This window comes from Tamandua tetradactyla, chromosome 15, assembly GCF_023851605.1.
Source record: "Tamandua tetradactyla isolate mTamTet1 chromosome 15, mTamTet1.pri, whole genome shotgun sequence".
NCBI lineage: Eukaryota > Metazoa > Chordata > Mammalia > Pilosa > Myrmecophagidae > Tamandua > Tamandua tetradactyla.
The window spans coordinates 20,713,209-20,734,152 of record NC_135341.1 but is presented as its reverse complement, the minus strand read 5'-3'; the positions used below and the strand labels follow the sequence as shown (position 1 = coordinate 20,734,152).

At 38.5% G+C, this 20,944-nt stretch overlaps 1 protein-coding gene across 6 annotated transcripts in view; it reads left to right on the top strand.

The window, feature by feature from the left end:
* ATXN7 (ataxin 7) overlaps positions 1–20,944 on the top strand; it is a 150,108-nt gene that overhangs the window by 23,400 nt on the left and 105,764 nt on the right. The window contains exon 1 of one of the 6 annotated variants that reach the window (XM_077128789.1): positions 601–14,744. The exons of 4 other annotated variants lie outside the window; for them this stretch is intronic. The gene's annotated coding sequence lies outside the window, so the exon portion shown is untranslated. Of the gene's footprint in view, positions 1–600; positions 14,745–20,944 lie in introns of those variants that run through there. One more of the 6 variants, XM_077128790.1, reaches the window with a different exon arrangement.

Below are 20,944 nucleotides of genomic sequence, written 5' to 3'. Positions count from 1 at the left end.
GTTCTTGCAGAGTTGGTCTCTTGGTCACAAATTCTCTCAGTGATTTTTTTGTCTGAAAATGGTTTAATTTCTCCCTCATTTTTGAAGGACAATTTTGCTGGATATAGAATTCTTGGTTGGCAGTTTTTCTCTTTTAATAATTTAAATATATCATTCCTACTGTCTTCTCGCCTCCATGGTTTCTGCTGAGAATTCTACACGTAGTCTTATTGGGCTTCCCTTGTATGTGATGGAATGCTTTTCTCTTGCCGCTTTCAAGATTCTCTCTTTCTCTTTGGCCTTTGGCGTTCTGATTTGTAAGTGTCTTGGAGCACGTCTATTTGGATCTGTTAAACTCTTTGGGGTACACTGTACTTCTTGGATCTTTAATTTTAAGTCTTTCATAAGAGTTGGGAAATTTTCAGTTATAATTTCCTCCATTAGTTTTTCTCCTTCTTTTCCCTTCTCTTCTCCTTCTGTGACACCCACAACATGTATATTTGTGCGCTTCATGTTGTCATTCAATTCCCTGAGTCCCTGCTCATATTTTTCCATTTTTTTTCCCTATAGTTTCTTTTTCTTGTTGGATTTCAGATGTTCCATCCTCCAGTTCACTAATCCTATGTTCTGCCTCTCGAAATCTACCATTGTAGGTTTCCATTGTTTTTTTCATCTCTTCCGCGGTGCCTTTCATTCCCATAAGTTCTGTGATTTGTTTTTTCAGACTCGAGTCTTCTTTTTGTTCATTTGTTGCCTGCTTTATATCCTCCCTCAATTCATTGATTTGGTTTTTGATGAGGTTTTCCATGTCTGTTCGTATATTCTGAATTAATTGTTTCAGCTCCTGTATCTCATTTGAATTGTTGGTTTAGTCCTTTGACTGGGCCATATCTTCAGTTTTCCTAGTATGATTTGTTATTTTTTGCTGGCATCTAGGCATTTAATTACCTTAATTAGTTTATTCTGGAGGTTACTTTCACTTCTTTTACCTAGGGTTTTCTTGCTGGATGAATTTGTTGTCTATCTGTTCTTTGACATTCAGTTCAGCTTTATCTGGACCTCTAGCTTAGGATATTTTTAACAGAGGAGAATTTTTCAGTACTAGTTTTCTTGTTTCTTGCCCTACTTATATGGTGCCTTCCCCCCCACCCCCACCCTTAGGAGGGTCTGCTTAGGTATTATAGACCCCATCCGGATTTTCCCAGACCAAACTGGCCTCCTATCAGGAGGAAAGAGTCACCTGCGTCAGTTTTCCCTGAGGTGAGACCCAGCAGGTTGAAAGATTTTCCTGTGAAGTCTCTGGGCTCTATTTTTCTTATCCTGCCCAGTATGTGGTACTTGTGTGTCTGCAGGTCCCACCAACATACGGTGATGCGGTACCTTTAACTGCTGGAGGCATGGTGGAGACAGAGGAGAGGTTGTAGGCTGGTTTCAGTGGCTTCAAGTTACCAAGTCCTCATCTCTGAATTCCTTGAGGGAGGGATTTCACCTGAGTTAAGCTTCACCCCTCCCCTGTGGAAGGCACCGGCTCCAGACAAGCCCTCAAACGAGCTTGTTTCTGCCTATACCTGGGGCACTTGCAGCCTGAGAAACCTTTCTGCTGTATCCAAATGCTGTCAAGCCTTTGTAGAAACACACCACAAAAACCTGTTTCCTTTTTTTTTCTTTCTCTCTTTCTGTCAGCCCTTCCCCCTTGGCGCCGGGGCAAAATGAGCGATGTCCACTTTGACAGGTTCACCTGAGCTGGGGGCCTATTTTTAGTAGTCAGAATTTGTTAATTAATTCCACAGTTTACCTTTGGTTGGACTCAGCTCCTGCTGCTGGTAAAGTCTCTTTCCTTTCCCCTCTGGGAAGCAGTCTGTGGGGGAGGGGCGCTCGCAGCTGGTCCAGGCTGGGGTACGCTGTGTATCCCGTCACTGACGTGGCCCCAGAAGCTGTTCTGTACTTTTTCTGGTTATTTAGTAGTTGTTCTGGAGGACGAACTAAAATGCGCACATTGCTAAGCCGCCATCTTGGCCCGGAACCTCATTGTGGTTTTGATTTGCATTTCTCTAATAGCCAGGGAAGTTGAGCATCTTTCATGTGCCTTTTGGCCATTTGTATTTCCTCTTCTGTGAAGTGTCTGTTCAAGTCTTTTGCCTATTTTGTAATTGGGTTGGCTGTCTTTTTGTTGTTGAGTTGAATAATCTCTTTATATATTCTAGATACTAGACCTTTATCTGATATATTGTTTCCAAATATTGTCTCCCATTGTGTAGGATGTCTTTTTACTTTCTTGACGAAGTTCTTTGATGCACAAAAATATTTTATTTTGAGGCGTTCCCATTTATTTATTTATTTCTTCAATCAGGCAAATGAATTTTATGCAGTACAACCTATGCTATAACTTAGTGAATTGTTTTGCACAAATGTCTTAAAGTAAACAATTTTTGTAATGTAAGAAGCTGTGTCAATTCTATGAAGGCTGAATTCTTGTATTTCTTGTTTATTCTTCCTCACAGGATAATAGGGGCAACTAGGAGTAGTACTAATAATAGGGACCCCTACTAAGTTCTTGCTGGAGGAAGGAACGAAGCTTTGTGATCGATGACCTGTCTGTAGAGAGGTCATTGCAGTCTGGTTAGGGCCTGAGATCTGGAGTCAGCTAGGTGGACTTTTGATACCAGCCCCACCTCTTACCAGCTGCATGATCTTGGGCAAGTTACTTAATGTTTCCATGCCTGTTTCCTTGTTTGTAAACTAGGGTTAATAATAGTACTTGGTGCACAGGGTTGTTGTGGGGATTACATAACATAAAGAATGTAAATTAATTGGCATACCGTGTGGTCCAGTATGTGCTCAGTAAATGTTGCAACAGTGGCTTTTTGTTGTTGTTGTTGTTTTGTTTTTGTGATCTTACTAGGAGCAAATTTGATGGTAGAATAGGAACAAAGGGCAGATTAGAGCGAATTCCAAGAGAGTAAAGAAGTTAGAGACAGTGAGTTAACATAGCTTTTTCAGGGAGTTTTGTTGTAAAGGAAAGAAGAGAAATGGGATAGTAGGTGGCAGAGGAAGAGGGTTCAAGAGAGTTGTTCGTTCTTTTTTGAAATTTGTGAAAAATAGCATGATAATTGAGGGGGGAAATGATGGTACAGAGAAAGGGGAAAGTTACTGAAGCATTATCCTTGAATAGATGAAATGAGGTGGGACCTAGTATACAAGTGCAGGGGTTGGCATTCCATAGGAGTCGGTTCATCTATAGGTAACGAGAGAGATGGTAGAATAGATTGGTATAGATGCAGGTTGGTAGGGAGAAAGTATGTGGAGTTCTGTAATGATTGCTTCAGTTTTCTCAGTAAAATAAGAAGCTAAGTCATCTCCCAGGAATGAAAATGGGAGAAAAAATCTTAGAGATTTGGGGAGACAGGAGAAGATACAAAATTATTGACCAGAAATGTGTATGGATTAGAAAACTATAGTGTCTTTTTTTAAAAAAATATTTCAATTGGCAAAACAACATACAAACACAAACATTCTTAACATATGAACATTCCATGCTTGGTGTACAATCAGTAGCTCACAATATCATCATATAGTTGTATATTCATCACCATGAGCATTTCTTAGAACATTTGCATCACTCCAGAAAAAGAAATAAAAAGAAAAGAAAAAATTCATGCATACCGTACCTCTTACCCCTCGCTCTCATCAACCACTAGTATTTCCATCTACCCAATATATTTTAACCTTGTTCCCCCTATTTTTTTTCCTATACCCCTTACTACTCCCTTTCATTGAAAGCTAGTATTTTAATCTACTAGATTTATTTTAACATTTGTTCTCCCTATTATTTGTTTATTTTTTATCCATAATTTTTACTCATCCTTCCATACCATAGATGAAAGGAGCATCAGACACAAAGTTTTCACAGTCACACAGTCACATTACAAAAGCTGTGTCATTGTGCATCCTCTTCAAGAAACATGGCTATTGGAACACAGCTCTACAGTTTCAGGCACTTCCAGCCACTTGAATACACCTTCAACTAAAAAGGGGAGATCTATATAATGTGTAGGAATAACCTCCAGGATAACCTCTCGACTCTGAAATCTGTCAGCCACTAACAGTTTATTTTGTCTCATTTCTCTCTTCCCTGTTTTGGTCAAGGTTTTCTCAATCCCTTGATGCTGAGTCCCAACTCATTCTAGGATTTCTGTCCCACGTTACCAGGGAGGTTTGTACTCCTGGAAGTCATAAACCATGTAGGGAGGGGGCTGTTGTTATTATATTAAATTTTAAACATTTGCTCTGACCTTTTACTATAAGAGAAGCGCAGTTGAAAAAAAAAACTGAGAGAAATAGGTGGTTAACTGAGTATTTGTCTGAACTGTGGCTGCTGAGGTGTTTTCTGCCAACCGATTCTGTTTTCATTTGGTTATGGTAAGTGAGCTTTGAGCACCTTGTTCGGGTGTGTTGACCAATTTCCCCTGCAAGGGCAAGAAGGGAAACTGCAAAGTCTAAAGAAGTGAAATTGAGATAAAAGAATGCATAAAATTTTCTTTTGAAACTTACTGCCTATTGTATTTGCTAGTTTTTGAAACAGAAATGAGCAAATAAGCTAACAATCAAAACAAATTTGTATTTAAGTATTTCCTAGTGGTTATAAACTATATATAATCTGTTTAAACACAAAACCCTTTGTAACATTGAGAGAGATTAAAACTAAAAGTAACTAACTTGACACTCCGCTTTCTCTTCTTAAGGGTTCCCTTAAAATCTCTGCCCTCCCCATTCCCAGCAAGAGAAAGCAGCTGTACAAGTGGGTTTCATGCATAAAGCAAAGCCTAAAGAAAACGAATATAGAACTTAAAAAGTGTAATGTTCAGGGAAGTTGGCATTAAAACCAAAAGAGCAATTCAACTTCAGGGACCTGGTTTGACCTGTTTCCATCTATTGCCCTTTGGTTTGACCAAGTGCTGACATCAATGAGGTACTCAAGTGTTTATGGAATGAGTGAAGGAGTGAACATTTGATTGATTTGAATTGTTTTCACAAGCATTAATGAGAATATTAATTTGACGTGTGTATGAGTGCAATGGAGTCTCTTTAAATATGGGGAAGATTTATCTTAACTTTTATCATAACTTCTCTTTAAAGCTGTCTTTGGGGGACAGTGTAATTTACTTGAGTATAAGCAAATGAATAGTTTCAGACATTTATTCAGTCTCATCGTTCTTGGAACATTAATTTTTAATTCTTGAGTGACTTTGAATTATTGATAGTATGTTTCTCTTGCCTTTTTTTTTTTTATATAGAGGAAATCCAGTTTTAGGACTTAATTTATAAAACATTTGTTTTAGAGTTTGGGAACAATTCTTCAAGGTAATTATTTGCTCAGACTCATTTATCCAAATGGTTTCCTTGTGTCTTCTTGGATATCTCAGAGGCACCTAGAACTCAGATATCTCAGGTGTATGCTCATTCTCAGACCTGGCCTTTTTACAGGATTCCTTAAAGAGACTAGTGCTGCCCATCCATCCTGTTCTGCAAGATGGCAGACTTGGTGTCATTCTCCTAACTACCCTTGTATTCAGGCCTTTTCCCAGTCATATTAGTAATATCTTCTAAAAATCTCTGAATCCCTTCTTTTTATGCCATCTCACTGACACCCCCTAAGTCAAACGTTGTCTCTCACCTGTACTACTGCATGCAGCTCCTAATTGTCCTTCTTTTGAACCACACTCGTCCACTCTGGTTAATGTTAAAAATAAATATAATCTGATTGTTATTATCTTACATTAAAATACTCCTAGTATGGAGTGGCAAAGTAGGGGGTCTCTGAAAATCTACTCAACAATAAAAACACTGGCAAGAATTTTCACAATCAACTTTTCCAGAATTCTTGAAATTAACTAAAGGTATGTAACAATCTGATAAGTGTTTACTCAAGGAAAGCAGCCGAGTCTTAAGATCAGCAGATTTGTGGTGTTTTAACTTGCCTTTCTGCTAGCTTTTGAAGTCAGTGGACTCATAATCATGGTGACTATGAAAACCATCAGCCTAGCGGCTACTGGAGGAAATAAAAGGCATTTCGAGTCCCCAGAAGATTGTCACTATTTGACCTGTATGGTAGTTCCCTGAAAAGTTTCCTTTTTAGGACTCATTTTTATTTAACCTGACTCACAGTTCACTCTGTCCTATCCCCAGGGCGTTAGTCAAAAAAAAAAAAAGCAGTTATCTAACATCCCACCTAGTTGTGGGAGGTGGTTACACCAGTTGAGACTTGCAAGAGGCTGACTGAAAAACTTAGCAGAAAACACCAGTGAATGAGATGTCCATAGTGAACTTTGAAAAGCTCTGACGTTTTCTTGAGAATTTAGAAGAGCACAGTAAGTGTAGGAAAGCCTTGAGAAGACAGTGATTTCTCACCTCTGGTTGACCTTGAGGCTACATATGTGCAGAAAGTGAAACCTAAGCCAGATTTATAAAGCCTGTGGCACATTGAAGGCATGCCCACAGCACACACACAGTCTCTTAACAAAGGTATTTATGGGAATCTCTGTCCAGTCATGAGCTGATCACTAACTAACCAAGTATAAACTTCAGTGGCCACACATGACGAAAAATATTCAGACTTTTCCCAAGCTTGAAAAGTCAAACAAAAAACAGCAACAACAAAGAACAACAAGCCCTGGGAAAGGGGGGGTAGAATGATTTTTGTTTTAAATTAAGATGTTAATTGTAACCCCCAAGACAATCATTAAGAAAATACTAAAAAATATATAGTAAAAGAAAAAACGAAGGACTTAAATATTAGGAAATATAAATTTAACATAAAAGAAGGTAGTATAGAACAGTAGAAGAACAAACATATAGAAACAAATAAAATGGCTGAGGTAAATTATCCTGCGTTAGCAATATTTGCATTAAATGTAAATGGACTAAACACTCATTTAAAGAAGGGACTGTCAAAGTTGATCAAAAAAAAAGATCCAATATTATGCTATCTACAAGAACCGCAATTTAGAGTCAAAGATATAAGTACATTAAAAGTTGAAGGATGAAAATCATATGCTTCATAAGCAATAGCCAGTAGAGAGGTGGCTTGGCTAGAACAATATCAGGTAGGATAGAATTTGAAACAAAAAATCATTACAATTAACAAAAGAGGACATTTTATGAAGATGACTGAGTCAGTCCATCAGGAATAAATAATTATGAAGATATATGCATTTAAACACATAAATCAAAACGTTGAAGGACTGTACGAACAATTGAAGACTTCAGTAACTCACTTTGAAGAATGGATTGAAAAGCTAGGCAGAAGTATACAACCATAAATAAAACTTGAACAACATTATGAACGAACTTGACATAATCAACAACAGCAGAAAACACATTTTTCTCAAATGCACAAGGAACGTTGTCCAGTATAGGCCATATGTTAAGCCATGAAACAGCCTCAGTAAATTTAGAAGGATTAAAATTGTGTAAGTACAAAGTATGTTCTGTAGCCACAATGGAATGAAATTAGAAACCAGTAACATATAAATTTGGAAAATTCACAAATTGTTGGAAATAATAAGCAGTATTCTCCTAAATAAACAGTGGGTCAAAGAAGAAAACAAAAGAAAGTATTAAGTACTTTGAGTATAATGAAAAGAAACATAGCATACTGAAACTTTTAGAATATAGCTAAAGCAGTGCTTGGGGTGGTGGGCGGAGGGGAGTGTTTTATAGCTATAAACACCTATATTTTAAAAATAAGGAAAATCTCAATAATCCTAACTATCCACCTTAGAAAAAAAGAGCAAACTAAATCCAAAACGAGCAAACAGAAGAAAATAATGAGTATTTATAAAAAAGATTATAGTGGAAATAAATGAGTTAGAAATTAGAAAACTGGAGAAAGTCAATAAAACCAAAAGATCAATAAAATTTATAGACCTTTAGCTAAACTTACTTATGATACTAAAATCAGGACTGAAAGAGGGGAACATCATTTCCAGTCTTGCAGAAATAAGGATTATGAGGAAATCCTATGAACAACCACATCCCTACACATTGGACCAGATGAAATGGAAAGATTCCTAGAAAGACACAAATTCTAAAATTGACTCAAGAAAAATTAGTATCTGAATTAGAACTAGAACAAATATATACTTTGAATTAGTAACTTGAAAACTTCCCACAATGAAAAACCCAGGCCCAGATGGCTTCACTGGTGAATTCTGCTAAATATGAAAAGAAGAATTAGCACTGCCTCTTTGTATACTCTTCTAAACAGAAGAAAGGAGAACACTTCTCAACTAATTCTGTCAGGCCAGTGTTATGCTGATACCAAAACCAGACAGAGACATCACAAGAACAGAAAACTACAGACCAATATGCTTTATCAATACAGACACAAAAAATCCTCAACTAAATGCTAGCAAACCAAATCCAGCAACATATGAAAAGGATTATATATGATGACCAAGTGGGATTTATCCTAGAAATGCAAAGATGATTTGTTATACAAAAATGGAATGATGTTTTATATCATATTAATAGAATAAAGGGTAAAATCTACAACCCATATGATAAAAACACTCAACAAACTAGGATCAAATGGGAACTTTTCATCAACCTAATAAGGGCCATTTATGAAAAAACCCACAGCTAGCATTGTACTTTATGGTACGTAACTGAATGCTTTCCACCTACTATCAGGAACAAGACAAGGATATCTAATTTCACCACTTCTGTTAACAGTGTACCACAAATTCTAGTGAGGACAGTTTGGCCAGAAAAAGAAATAAATGACACCCAGAAGCATGGTTAGGTGACTTGATCTTTTATATAGAAAATCCAGTAAAAAAAATATTAGAATGAGCTCAGCAAGGTTACAGGATATACTATACAAAAATCAGTTGTATTTCTATATACTAGGAAAGAACTTTCTGAATATAAAATTAAGAAAATAGTTCAATTTGCAATAGTTTCAAAATAATACATTTCTTAGGATGTAGCAAAAGAGGTTTAAGACTTTTACACTGAAAACTACAAAACGTGGTTGAAAGGAATTTAAAAGGTCAGAATAACTGGAAGCATTTCCCATGTTCATGGATTTGATGATTCAATATTGTTAATGGAATCCCTATCCAAATTCTACTTGTCTTTTATATTTTTGCAGAAATTCCCAAGCTGATTCTAAAATTCACACAGAAGTACAAGTGTGCTAGTCTGAAGTTGTGTGTACCCCAGCAAAGTCCATATTTTTTAATCCATTCCTGTGGTTGCAGACCTATTATGGGTGGGGCCTTTTGGTTAGGTTCTTTCAATTGAGATGTGAACCACCCAATTCAAGGCCTTCTTAGTCCTTTACTGCAGTCCTTATGAGAGGATAAAAGGCAGAAACACTGAGTGAGAGAGAGTTTAGAAAGAAATGCCCTAGAGATGCTAGAGAGGACCCACACATGCTCAGAGAGACAGACACTGGAATCAGAAACTAAAAATAAGGGAACCCAGGAATGAAGGACCAGCAAATGTTGGCCATATGCCTTCCCATGTAACAGAGGAACTCTGGATACTAGTGACCATTGAAACCAGGGCCCAGGATAGAAGGACCGAGAAACGTCACCATATGCCTTTCCATGTGACAGAAGAACCCCAGATGCCAGCCGCCTTTCTTCAGAGAATGTATCTTCCTCTTAATGCCACAGTTTGGACATTTTTGTGGCCTTAGAACTGTAAATTTGTACAGTAATAAATCCCTACTGTAGCAGGCAATATATTACATTCCGACAACTTTAGAAAACTGAAACAGATTTTGTTACCAGAAGAGTGGGGTGCTGCAAGATGCAAATACCAAAAGTGCTGGAATGGCTTTATGAATGGATAAGAGAAAGATTCTGGAAGAATTGTGAGGAGCGTAATAGAAAAGGCATAGATTTCTTTGAAGAGACTATTGGTAGAAATAGGAACACTAAAGGTACTTCATGAGGCCTTAGACAGGTACGATGAATGTGTTATTGCAGACTGGAAGAACGTGATCCTTGGTTTAAAGTAGCAGAGAATTTGGTAACATTGAGTTACTGGTGTTGGATGGAAGGGAGAATTTGAAAGCAACAAGCATGGATATCTAGCTGAAGAAATTTCCAAACTAAATATGGAAAATGCAGCTTGGCTTCTCCTTGCAACTTTTAAATGTGAGAGGAAAGGGATAAGCTGAGAATTGATCTCTTGGGTACAAAAACAAAACAGAACAGAAATTGAGTGTCTGGAAAATCCTGAGCTTTTGGAAAATGAGTCCCCAGAGTATAGTGTCCTATGTGAGTGCTTAAACAAACATGGAAGCAGTCAGCCATTTTAGGACAAGCCAGGATTGGAAATGTAGTTATCTAGGAAGGATTTGTGAAAAGTCCTATTGTCTGACAGTTCGGACCCCTGTGTGCTGCATGCTGACAAGTTTGTTGCAAGATCTCTATGATGGGACCAGTGCCAGCCTGGACTTAAGGGGACAGAAAAGGGTTAGATTGAAGGAGAAATTATTTCAAAGGGAGAACCATAGAATGAAGGTCTTGAACTAAGACTCCCTGGACCAGAAGAGTGGATCCTCCCATGCACATGGAAAACATGAGTTTGCAGAGGGTGGGCCTTCTGCCCCATTGTTCAGGAAGAGTGTTACCACCCCAGGGCTCTTAGATGCCTGGGGATTTGAGGTGAGGTTGGCCGTCCCATTGTTCTGGAATAATGCTGCCACCCCAGTCCTCAGAGTGGGTAGAGCCCATTCCCTGGGTATTAGGAAGAGCCTGCCCCCCACCCCCCACCCCACTGTTCTATGGGACCTGGGCCCCAGAGATGGCAGAGAGTCTGCCTACGCAGATGCTTGAGGAGGGTGGGGTGAAGAACATGGTGGCCTCCCCAATGCTTGGAGATGTTCAAACCCTCATCCCAGTGATTAGAGAGAGCAGGGCTACTGCACAAGCCCTTGGAAGGGTTGGCCTGCCGCTTTCTCAAGCCCTGAGGATAAAACATCATTCTCAAGCTGACTTTCAGACCTGAAAATCTAGTGAATTGTTTTTGGAACTATTTCAGAACTTTGACCCTGCAGGTTTTTGAAACTGCTTGGGAACTTTGACCCTTGTTTTCCTTCTAATTTCTCCCTTTCTAAATGGGAATGTTTATCCTATCACTGCCCCTCCTTTGTATATTGGAAGTAGGTAACTTGTTCTAAGTTTCACAGGTTCACAGCCAGAGGAGAATTTTGCCTTAGAATAGAGCACACCTGTAACTGAATTTTTTCTTTTTAATATTTTTCCTGACAGAATATAATAACATATGAACATGAATGTTCTTAAACATATGAACATTCCATTCTTGGTATATAAACAGTGTTTCACAGTATCATCACATAGTCGTATATTCATCACCGTGATCATTTCTTAGAACATTTGCATCATCCAGAAAAAGAAATAAAAAGGAAATACTCATACCTACCATACCCTTAACCCTCCCTCTCATTGGCTCATACATTTAAAAGTATTTCCGTCTACCCAATATATTTTAACCTTGTTTACCCTATTTTTGTTCTATACCCCTTACCACTCCCTTTCATTGATCACTAGTAATTCAGTTTACTCAATTTGTTTTAACATTTGTTGCCCCTATTATTTACTTATTTTAATCCATGTTTTACTCATCTGTCCATACTGTAGATAAAAGGAGCATCAGACACAAGGTTTTCACAGTTAACCCTGTAACTCATTTTGAACACTTTGTACTTAATATTGTTGCTGAAATGATTTAAGGCTTTTGTGATATTTGTGATGGAATGAACATATTTTGTATATGGAAAGAACGTGTCTTTTTGGGGTCCAGAGGGTGGAGTGTGGTAGTTTGGAGCTGTTATGTACACCAGAAAAGGCTATGTTCATTTAATCCATTCTTGTGAGAGGGACCTCTTGGTTAGGTTAGCCCTTCTCTATAAAGCCTTCAGTAACCTGTCCTCATTCAGCTGAGCCATACCTTAACTGTAGTAATTTCATCAGAAGATCTTATTTACAAGACATCACCCATAGTAATTGATTAAGAACATATTTCTCCTGGGGTACGTAGCTCCAAACCACCATGATCATAGACCTAAATATAATAGCGACAACTATAAAACTATAGGAATAAACTTTCGTGACCACAGATTACGCCATCATCTCTTAGATATGACACCAAAAGCTCAAGTAACAAAAACCAAAATGCAGAAATTGGACTCCATTAAAATTAGAAACTTTGTGCTTCAAAGGACACCATCAAGAAAGTCAAAATGCAACCCATAGAAAGCGAGAAAATTTTTGTAAATCATATTTAGATATGGACTTGTATTTAGAATGTAAAACCACTCTGTACTACTGGTGGGTTTGTAGAATGATGCAGCCTCTTTGGAAAACTGTTTGGCAGTTCCTCAGAAAGTTAAACATAGAGTGACCATGTGACCCAGCAGTTCTACTCTTAGCTTCCTACCCAAGAGAAATGAAAATTGTAATAGAGTTATATACCCCAGAAAAAAAACATATTCTTAATATCCCATTCCTGTGGGTGTGAGCCTAAGGTGAATAGGACCTTTTGAAGATGTTATTTTTTGTTAAAATGTGGCTGATCGAAGCAGGTTAGGTCTTAATTCTATTAATGAAGACCTTATAAAAACAATAGTCACAGGGAAAGGCAGAAGATAGCTGGAACCTGGGAGAGAAAGGAGAGAATATCTCCATGTTATGGGAAAGGCAAGGAACCCCAAGGATTGTCAACCTGCAAGAATGCTTCCTACCAACCCTAGGAGGAAACAGGCCTTCTAGCCTCCAAAACCCTGAGATAATAAATCCCCATTGTTGGACCTACCTATTGTGTGGTATTTGTCATAGCAGTTGGGAAACTAAGAGAAAAACATTACGTCCACACACAAACTTGTACATCAGCATTCATAACAGCATCATTCATGATGAACAAAAAGTGGAAATAACCTGAATGTCCATGATGAATAGATATAAAAAATATGGTGTAGCCATACAATGGAATATTATTCACACATAGAAAGGAATGAACTTCTGATAGGTGCTACGTACAACATGATGGAAACCTTATGTTTAAGTGAAAGAAGCCAGCCACAAAGGATCACAGATTATATGATTCCATTTATGTGTAATGTCCCATATAGGCAAATCCATAGAGACAGAAAGCAGGTGAGTGGTTGTCAGGGACTGGAATAGAAGTAGGGAAGAATGGGTAGTGACTGCTAATGGGTATAGATTTTTTTTTAGGGTGATAAAAATATTCTAAAATTTGTGGTGATGGTGGTAAACTGTGTATATTCTAAAACCCATAAAATTGTACACTTAAGCGTAAATTTTATGGTATGTGAATTATATTTCAGTAAAACTGTTGCTTTAAAAAGTAATTGAGGGCATTGCGACAGTGGCTCAGTGGCAGATTTCTCGCCTGCCATGCTGGAAACCCAGGTTTGATTCCTGGTGCCTGCCCATGCAAAAGAAAAAAGAAAAATTTTGATAATTTTAAAAATATCTTCCTGAAGCCTCCAAAATCTTTACCTTGGTCTCCAGAGCCCTGTGTAATTAACCCTTCCCTCCCCTCAAGCCCCATCTCCTACCACTTTCTGTTTTCTTCTGTGATACAGTCACAATCGCATCCTTTCATTGCTCAGCTATGTTACATTTCCCACAGATCACAGGGACTTTTGGACATGTTTTTCCCTTTACTTGTAATTCTTTTCTTCCTTTCTCCCCCTACCTGATTATTTCTTACACTTCCTCCATCTGCAGTTTTTGCCTCATTTCCTTGAGTAACTTCCCTGACTAGATCTCACAGTTCTTCTTATCATTTATTACAGGCTTGATATTGCATTTATTTGCTTTGTTCTTTGACAGTTTGTCTCTTCAGATTGCAACTTCCATTAAGCAAGGTCTGGATCTGTTTTTGTTTATCGTTGAACTCTTAGCACTTAACTCATCACGTGGCACATAGTAGATACTCCATATACGTTTGGTAAATGGATTAGAAAAAGTCTGAATTACTATATGTGTTATTTCTCCAATATGATAATACCATGCAAATGTTGATCTAAATTGTACAATACTCTTTTTAGTGCTTCTTAAACAGGTATATAAATTACTTGGAGATCTTGTTGAAATGCAGATTCTGATTTGATACGTCTTAAATAGGACCTGGCATTGTGCAATTCAACCTAATTTCCAGCTGATGCTAAAGCTGCTGATCCATGAATGATACTTTGAGCTGTGAAACTTTATTCTGAGGAGGGACATACCTTTATTTTGTTAAAAGTATTAATAATGTCTCGTAATAATTATTTCTGTTATTTTTGTTCACTTATGTATACCCAATCCCTAGACTACAGTGCCTGACTGTAGTAAGCATTCAGCACACAAATGTATGTATGAAAGAATGAATTAATGGCATATATAGAGTATTTTCCATGATACCTGACACACAGGCAAGGATTAGAAGTGGAAGTGGACAGTATAATACACTGATGGTAATAATTATGATAGGTTACATCTACTCACACATACTTTGTGCCAGACACAGTTCTAAGGGCTTTATATATACAAATTCACTTGATCTTCATAATTACCCATTGTGAGGCACAGAGGAGGTCAGTAACTTGCCCAAAGTCAAGTTGGGATTTCACCTCAGTAATAGGGTTGGGATTTGAACTCGGGCTGTCTTATTCAAGAGGCTGTTTTCAAAATCTTTTGCTGAGAACCTACTTTGGCCAGGTATTGTGCTGAGTAGACATGGCTCATACTTTTGTGGCACTTATATCATAGTGGGGGAGATAGCCAGGACACAAATGACAGATAACCAATGTGTGATGAGAGAGACCTGTGGGAAGAAATAGGAGTTTGCTTTAAGCTGGATGGTTAGGGAAAGTCTTTCCAATGAAATTTAAGCTGAGACTGGTGTCAGCCAGGCAAATATCCTTCAAAGTATTAGCAAAGGCCTTGAAGTAGAAAAGTGACGTTGTAGGCATAGCTCTTAAGGATTAGACTAGTGGAGTGGAGAGTGCAAGAAGAGTGCCTGTGTCTTGAAGTTGCAGAGTCCAGGTAGGGCCTTTTAAGCAATGGCTTTCATTGTGACTACATTGGGAAACCACTAAGAGGTTTACCCAGACCGAGAGACATCTGATTGATGATTTAATAGCATCTCTGTGGTTACTGTGGGGGGTGGGTAGAGTGTGAATGGAGGCACAACCACTGTTTGGCTCAGAACCAAAAAGAAAATGGGGATAATGATAAAAAAAGCTCAGACATACAGAGTTTTACTATGTGCCAAGTACTGTTCGCAGCATCTTACATATATGTATTTAGTCTTTCCAACAACCCATGAGGTAGGTTTTACTATTTTACCCAATTAGATGGAGACACTGAAGTATCAGTTCAGGAAGTAGCAGGACTGGAATGTGAACCCAGCCAGCCTAGCCTGGCTCAAGTTGCTGCTTTATCCTGTATGGCTCTAAGAGGGTTCTTAACGTTCTTCATCTCCCACCATCCATGAGTCTGCATTAGCTGCAGTGAAGGAGGAATAAACTGCAGACCTATGTTTGGATTCCTCCCTCTGCCTCACCCCCACATCACACAATCTCTTGAGCATTTTAGAAGGTCCTCCAGAGGATCATCTTCCTTGCACAGGCTTTCCTCTCTCACTCTGACTTTTGCATCAGCGACTAGGGACTACTCTATTCCTCTTACCTTAGTCGATCCACACTTCCCAAAGTTACCTTTTGTAGCATATGACTTCCTGGCTTAAAGTCTTGGACTCTTCCTGGTTAGTGGGGTAGAGCTTAAACTCTTAGACATCGGCCACGGGGCCTCTGCAGACAGCCCCAGCGTTTCTGTTCTGCTGTTCCTTTTCCTTTCGTTGTCTGCAAGGAAGAGTGTGTGTATCAAAAGGGATGGGGTGAAAGACTGCTTGAGAGCTAAGCTCACCTTGTAAAATAGTAAATTGCCATTTGGTGTATATATCAGTTTCCTTTGAATTAATGAGAGCTAGGGTCCTTGAGGCAAACATTTCTAATATGTTTGTGTTTCGTATTTTGTATTCTTTAGCTAACATTTATTGAATGCTTACTACATGCCCAGCACTGAGAGCTTTCCATGGATTAGTTCATTTAATCCTTCCAGTAACACCATAGCCTTATTTTCTAGTCAAGAAACCTGAAGATCAGAGAGTTTAGAGTTAAATAATTTATCCATGTTCATACAGCTAGTCAGAGGAGGAGTAGGATTTAAATCCAAGTATTCTGACTGTAGAACTGCTCTTAGGTACTGTCCTGGATATACTAGCTAAAGAGAATTTGCCAGTGTTCAACACATATTCATTCTTGTTTCCTAGGGTCCACGTTAGGCACTGATACCACAGCTGCAAACAAAACAGATGTGGAATGTGGTTTGCTAGAGAAGACAATGATTAAGGCTCCCACAGCTAGGTGACTACTTAGAATGGAGATAGTTCTGGGTAGCAAGGCTAAGTCAGTGCTTTCAGAGCATGTAAAAGGTACCTTGCCAGGCCAAGTCTCGAAGGAAGTGACAATGAGGCCAGAAGTCACAGAAGGGTTTGACATGTCAGTCATTTACTTTGAAAACACACAATAAGAAGGCATAGCTCAAGGTCTGTGCTAGGCAAGGCAAGGAATCACTGTCAGAGGGTTTCAGAAGTGTTCAATTATGGCTTATCATTCGAAATCATAAATCAGTGAGTGAGGAGCTGTGGTGGAGGTATGAATGGTATGAGTAGGAGGCCAGCAGAGTGATCATTGACGCTGGCTCTTGCTGAATAGTGGGAATTTTACAAAGGGAAAAGGTAAAGATTTTCTGTGCTGTACGAACTGTCCTGTCAAAAGGCACAGTTGTGGGAGAATACAGCAGGATATGGGAATGCTGATGCAGTCTTGAGACTGAGGCAGGTTGACTCATGCTCAGAGATGAGATGGCCCAAATCGCTAAGGGCTTTGCTTACAATGAGGTAGGGCAAAGGAATTCAAGCCCCAGTTTGGAGCCCACAGAGTTCTTTAAGGAGAGAAGTGGCATTATAGCTTTGCAGATAAGTAGCTTTGGCTGGAGGCGGGGAACTTCTGGCCTTGTTAGGAGACACCTCCAGATGAGTGGAAGTCACCAGATCCTGACATTGGCACTGGCAGTGGGAGTAGCATGGAAGAGCCCAGTTCTTGCAGTATTTTAGAATTCCAGAAAGTGCCTGGCTTTGGGAACTGAGCAATCCTTGGTTCAAATTTTGGCTGTTACTTAATACCTTGTAAGATAGCAATGTCTGCACGCCTTGGTTTCCTGTAGGAACTGTACAATGGGGATGTGCAACTCCTGTTTCACAGGTTGTACAATGGTGGGGATATGAATGAGCACTTCCTGGGGCCTGGTACCCTTCAAAGGCTTTGCATGTTATTAACTCTTAATATTTCTAATAATCCTGTGAAGTAGGTACTATGTTCATCACCATATGACATGAGGAAACTGAAGTTCAAAGAGGTTATATATAGAACTTGCCCAGAGTCGCATAACTCTTAAATGAGGAAGTCAGGATTCAGTGATAGTTAGTGGTTGGCCCACACTCTGAGCCACTCTGCTTAAAATACCGATGATAGAGAGTGACTAATTGAGGAGGGGGAGGGAATGAGGGAACAGCCCTTTGAAGAGGTGACAGCTAAGCCAAGACCTGAAGTGTGAAAATGTACCAAGCATCTTGTGAAGAAAGGGCAGAGGCTGGCCAAGAAAGAGTTTTCTGGGTCTGAGGAAAGAAAGGAGGTCAGTGTGCCTGGAGCAGAATGAGGGGAGTAGGCAATGAGGGAATGGCAGGCAAGAGGAAGACAGGTAACATACCGTTGAGGTATGTGGTAAATTCTGGGATTTTATTCCAAGAGAGGTAGGAAGCCACCAGAGAATTTCAAGCTGGGGAATAATGCTATCTAGTGGAGGATTTTAAAGAATTATTCCAGTGGCCATGTAGACAAGATTGTAGACCACTTAGGAGGCTTCTTCCATAGTCCAGCAGAAGGGTGCTTGTGACAGCCCTACAGTGGTGGCTATGGCATTTGTAACGGAGAGAAGCCCTACAGTGGTGGCTATGGCATTTGTAACGGAGAGAAGTGGTCAGGGGTTTTAGCATGGAGCTGACCCAGACTTGCTGATGGACTGGTTGTCATGAGGGACAGAGGAGTAGATGAAATTTGGGTTTTTAGATTGAGCCAATTGGTGAATTAATATCATTTATCCAAAAGAGGAAAGGTTGTTGGATTGGGTTGGGATGAGACATGCCAAGTGTAAAGCAAAGTTCTCTTGGACATGTTTGTTTAGTTTGAGATGTATATAAGACACCTAGATGGCACTGTCTAGTAGACAGTTGGATGTGTGAGTCTAGACAAAACTCCAGGCCACCTGGACTGGAGATAGAAATGTGTGAGTCATTGGTGTGTAAGATCTTGAGATACGTGGGAGAAGGGAAACACCCTTCTTACAGGCATAGGGTACTGCAAAGATTAAATGCTTTGCTGTAATACCCAAGTTTCATTTTCATTTATCCCTCAAAGTGGGGGTAGCAATACGAAAATAATTAAGGGTTTCTGCTAACTTTTTGATGTCTGGTATCTCGGAGAGGACCCCCATTCTACATGTGACTGTGGAGTTTCTGCACACATGTGCTTAAGTATCCATGTGCTTAAACCTAGTTCTTAGTTAGTATGCTGGCCTCGTACTTAATGGCCTAGAGTGGGCCAGTTGCTAATTGAAAGATGGGGTGACTCAAATCCTGAGAAAGACTTAGAGCTTACACAACAGTAAAAGCCCTTCTTTTGAATTAGTTCAGAATGCAGGAGTTCAAATACAATATGTAATAATGGTTTAAGTTATATATTTAAAATGTATTTTGTGAAGTTTTAGAAACTCATTTTATTTACTATTTTATTTTCTCTGTATTTGGGCTAATTTCATATGTTAATTTGTAGATGGGTTAATTGTGAATTTAAGCTTTAAAAATATTCAGAAGCATATACGCTATTCTCACACAAGTTACTTCATTTCTTTCTGTTGCCACAGCATTCCACACTCTTTTACTGTTGCTGAGACCTCTGAAATGTCCTAGTGCAAAAGAAAGGATATGTTACTCTTTTTTTTTTTTAAGACATTTTATTTAAATTGTTTTGTGTCTTCTTGCTTACTTCTAAATATGGATATCAGAAAGTAAAGAATTTAGAAAGCTAAAATTAAAGTTGCTTTAGATTTTCATAACAAGAACTCCATATCATAGGGAATCGTGAACTAGACTTAAGTATATATCATGTTTCTATCCCAAGCATTCTGTGTGTGCTTTTTAGGGAGATGTGATGTGCTAATGAGAGTTTAAGAACTGAGTTCACAGATGTGACTGAAACCTGAATTTGAATCCTGTTGTGCTTTTGTGTTGGGTGATGGTAGATAAGTTAGTTTCCCCCTTAGTAAAATGAGAATTATATTGTATGGCTGTCATAGGATATATTGTAAGATTATTATAGGATGGTTATTAGAAACTATGTAAAATATACTTAGCAAAGGGCCTGGTACATAGTCGCCTCTCAATAAGTGTTACGTCTCTATTGTTATGATTATCATCACTACTGTCATCAATTGTAAGTGATGTTAAGTTATTGAAGAAATGTAAGTTTTATAAAAGTGTGATTTCCTGCTCCCTTACAGAATGACCACCTATCTTCTTAGTTTTACTAGCATTTTTAAGTCTCACAAAAGGATCAAGAGAACTAGGACAAAAAAGTACAACTTTCTATATAAACTTCATTGTGATGAGTTTGATCCTTATTACTTGAAAGACTCAGTACAGCTTTTAATTTTTTTTAATTGCCTTATTTATAAAAGAGGGGGTAGGGTTAGGGGTTAATCATCGGGTGTATCCAGTAAAATGATGTATTTTAAGCAGTGTTGCTCTGCAGTCAGTATTGTGGAAAACCATATAGACTACCAACACATTGCAGAGGCTTACAACTAAATTAACCACTTATTTAATGCCATTGTCACTACTGTTTAATTAAGGAATTTAATTAATTTGATTAATGAATGAAACTATTGCTTTGATATGTATAGGTGTTTCATACTTCTGTACTGTAAATTACGAGTGTTATACCATTTTTGTAATTTGATTATTTATCAGTAGTCCTGAAGCAGGGACATTTAGCCCAGGGGTATATGGAACCGAAGGTACACTGCTTTAAATTTTTATTTTTAAGAATCAAACAGTAGCCAAGATACTGTAGCCATGGAAAATGGCATATTGCATGTTGATTATTGCATGGATATAACCTTTCCCCTTCTCCCACAAGTTCTATATTTAGCTCAATGTGGGCATGCATTCAAGGGAAGTAGCACATTTTTGGCTCCTATTTTTCATTAAAGAATTAAGCCAAGCCTCAGAGGTCATCAGTAGTCTACTAAAGCTTATGTTATTTAATCGGTTTATGTAGTCAGAAGTTTTCAGTCCTGGCATTCCAAGATACTCCTCCTAGTTAGAATCTGGAGGGGATTTTTATTAATCATTATTCCTCTAGTGTTTAAAAGGGACCAAAGTCAAAATTATGGGCCGTATTCAAATCCTAGCTTTTGACCTTAGATTACTCCACCTCTCTTTGACTCTGTTTCCTTCTCTTTAAAGTGGAATACAGTATCTACCTAGGGGGTTGTGAGGATAAAATGAAATATGTAGAAATTGCTTAATACTGTTATTGCATTTCGGAAGCATGTTGGGCCAGCTTATATTCAGATTTATGGCTAGTTAGCAGTGGAATTCAGCACAATAAAAACCAAGAAAATCTGAGCCATAGCTATGTTTAGATGTTAAATCAGTAATTTTGAGATTTTAGAGATTTTATCACTTGAGCTCTCCTTTGACCTTTTTCCCTAAACCACCAAAATTATCCAAGATG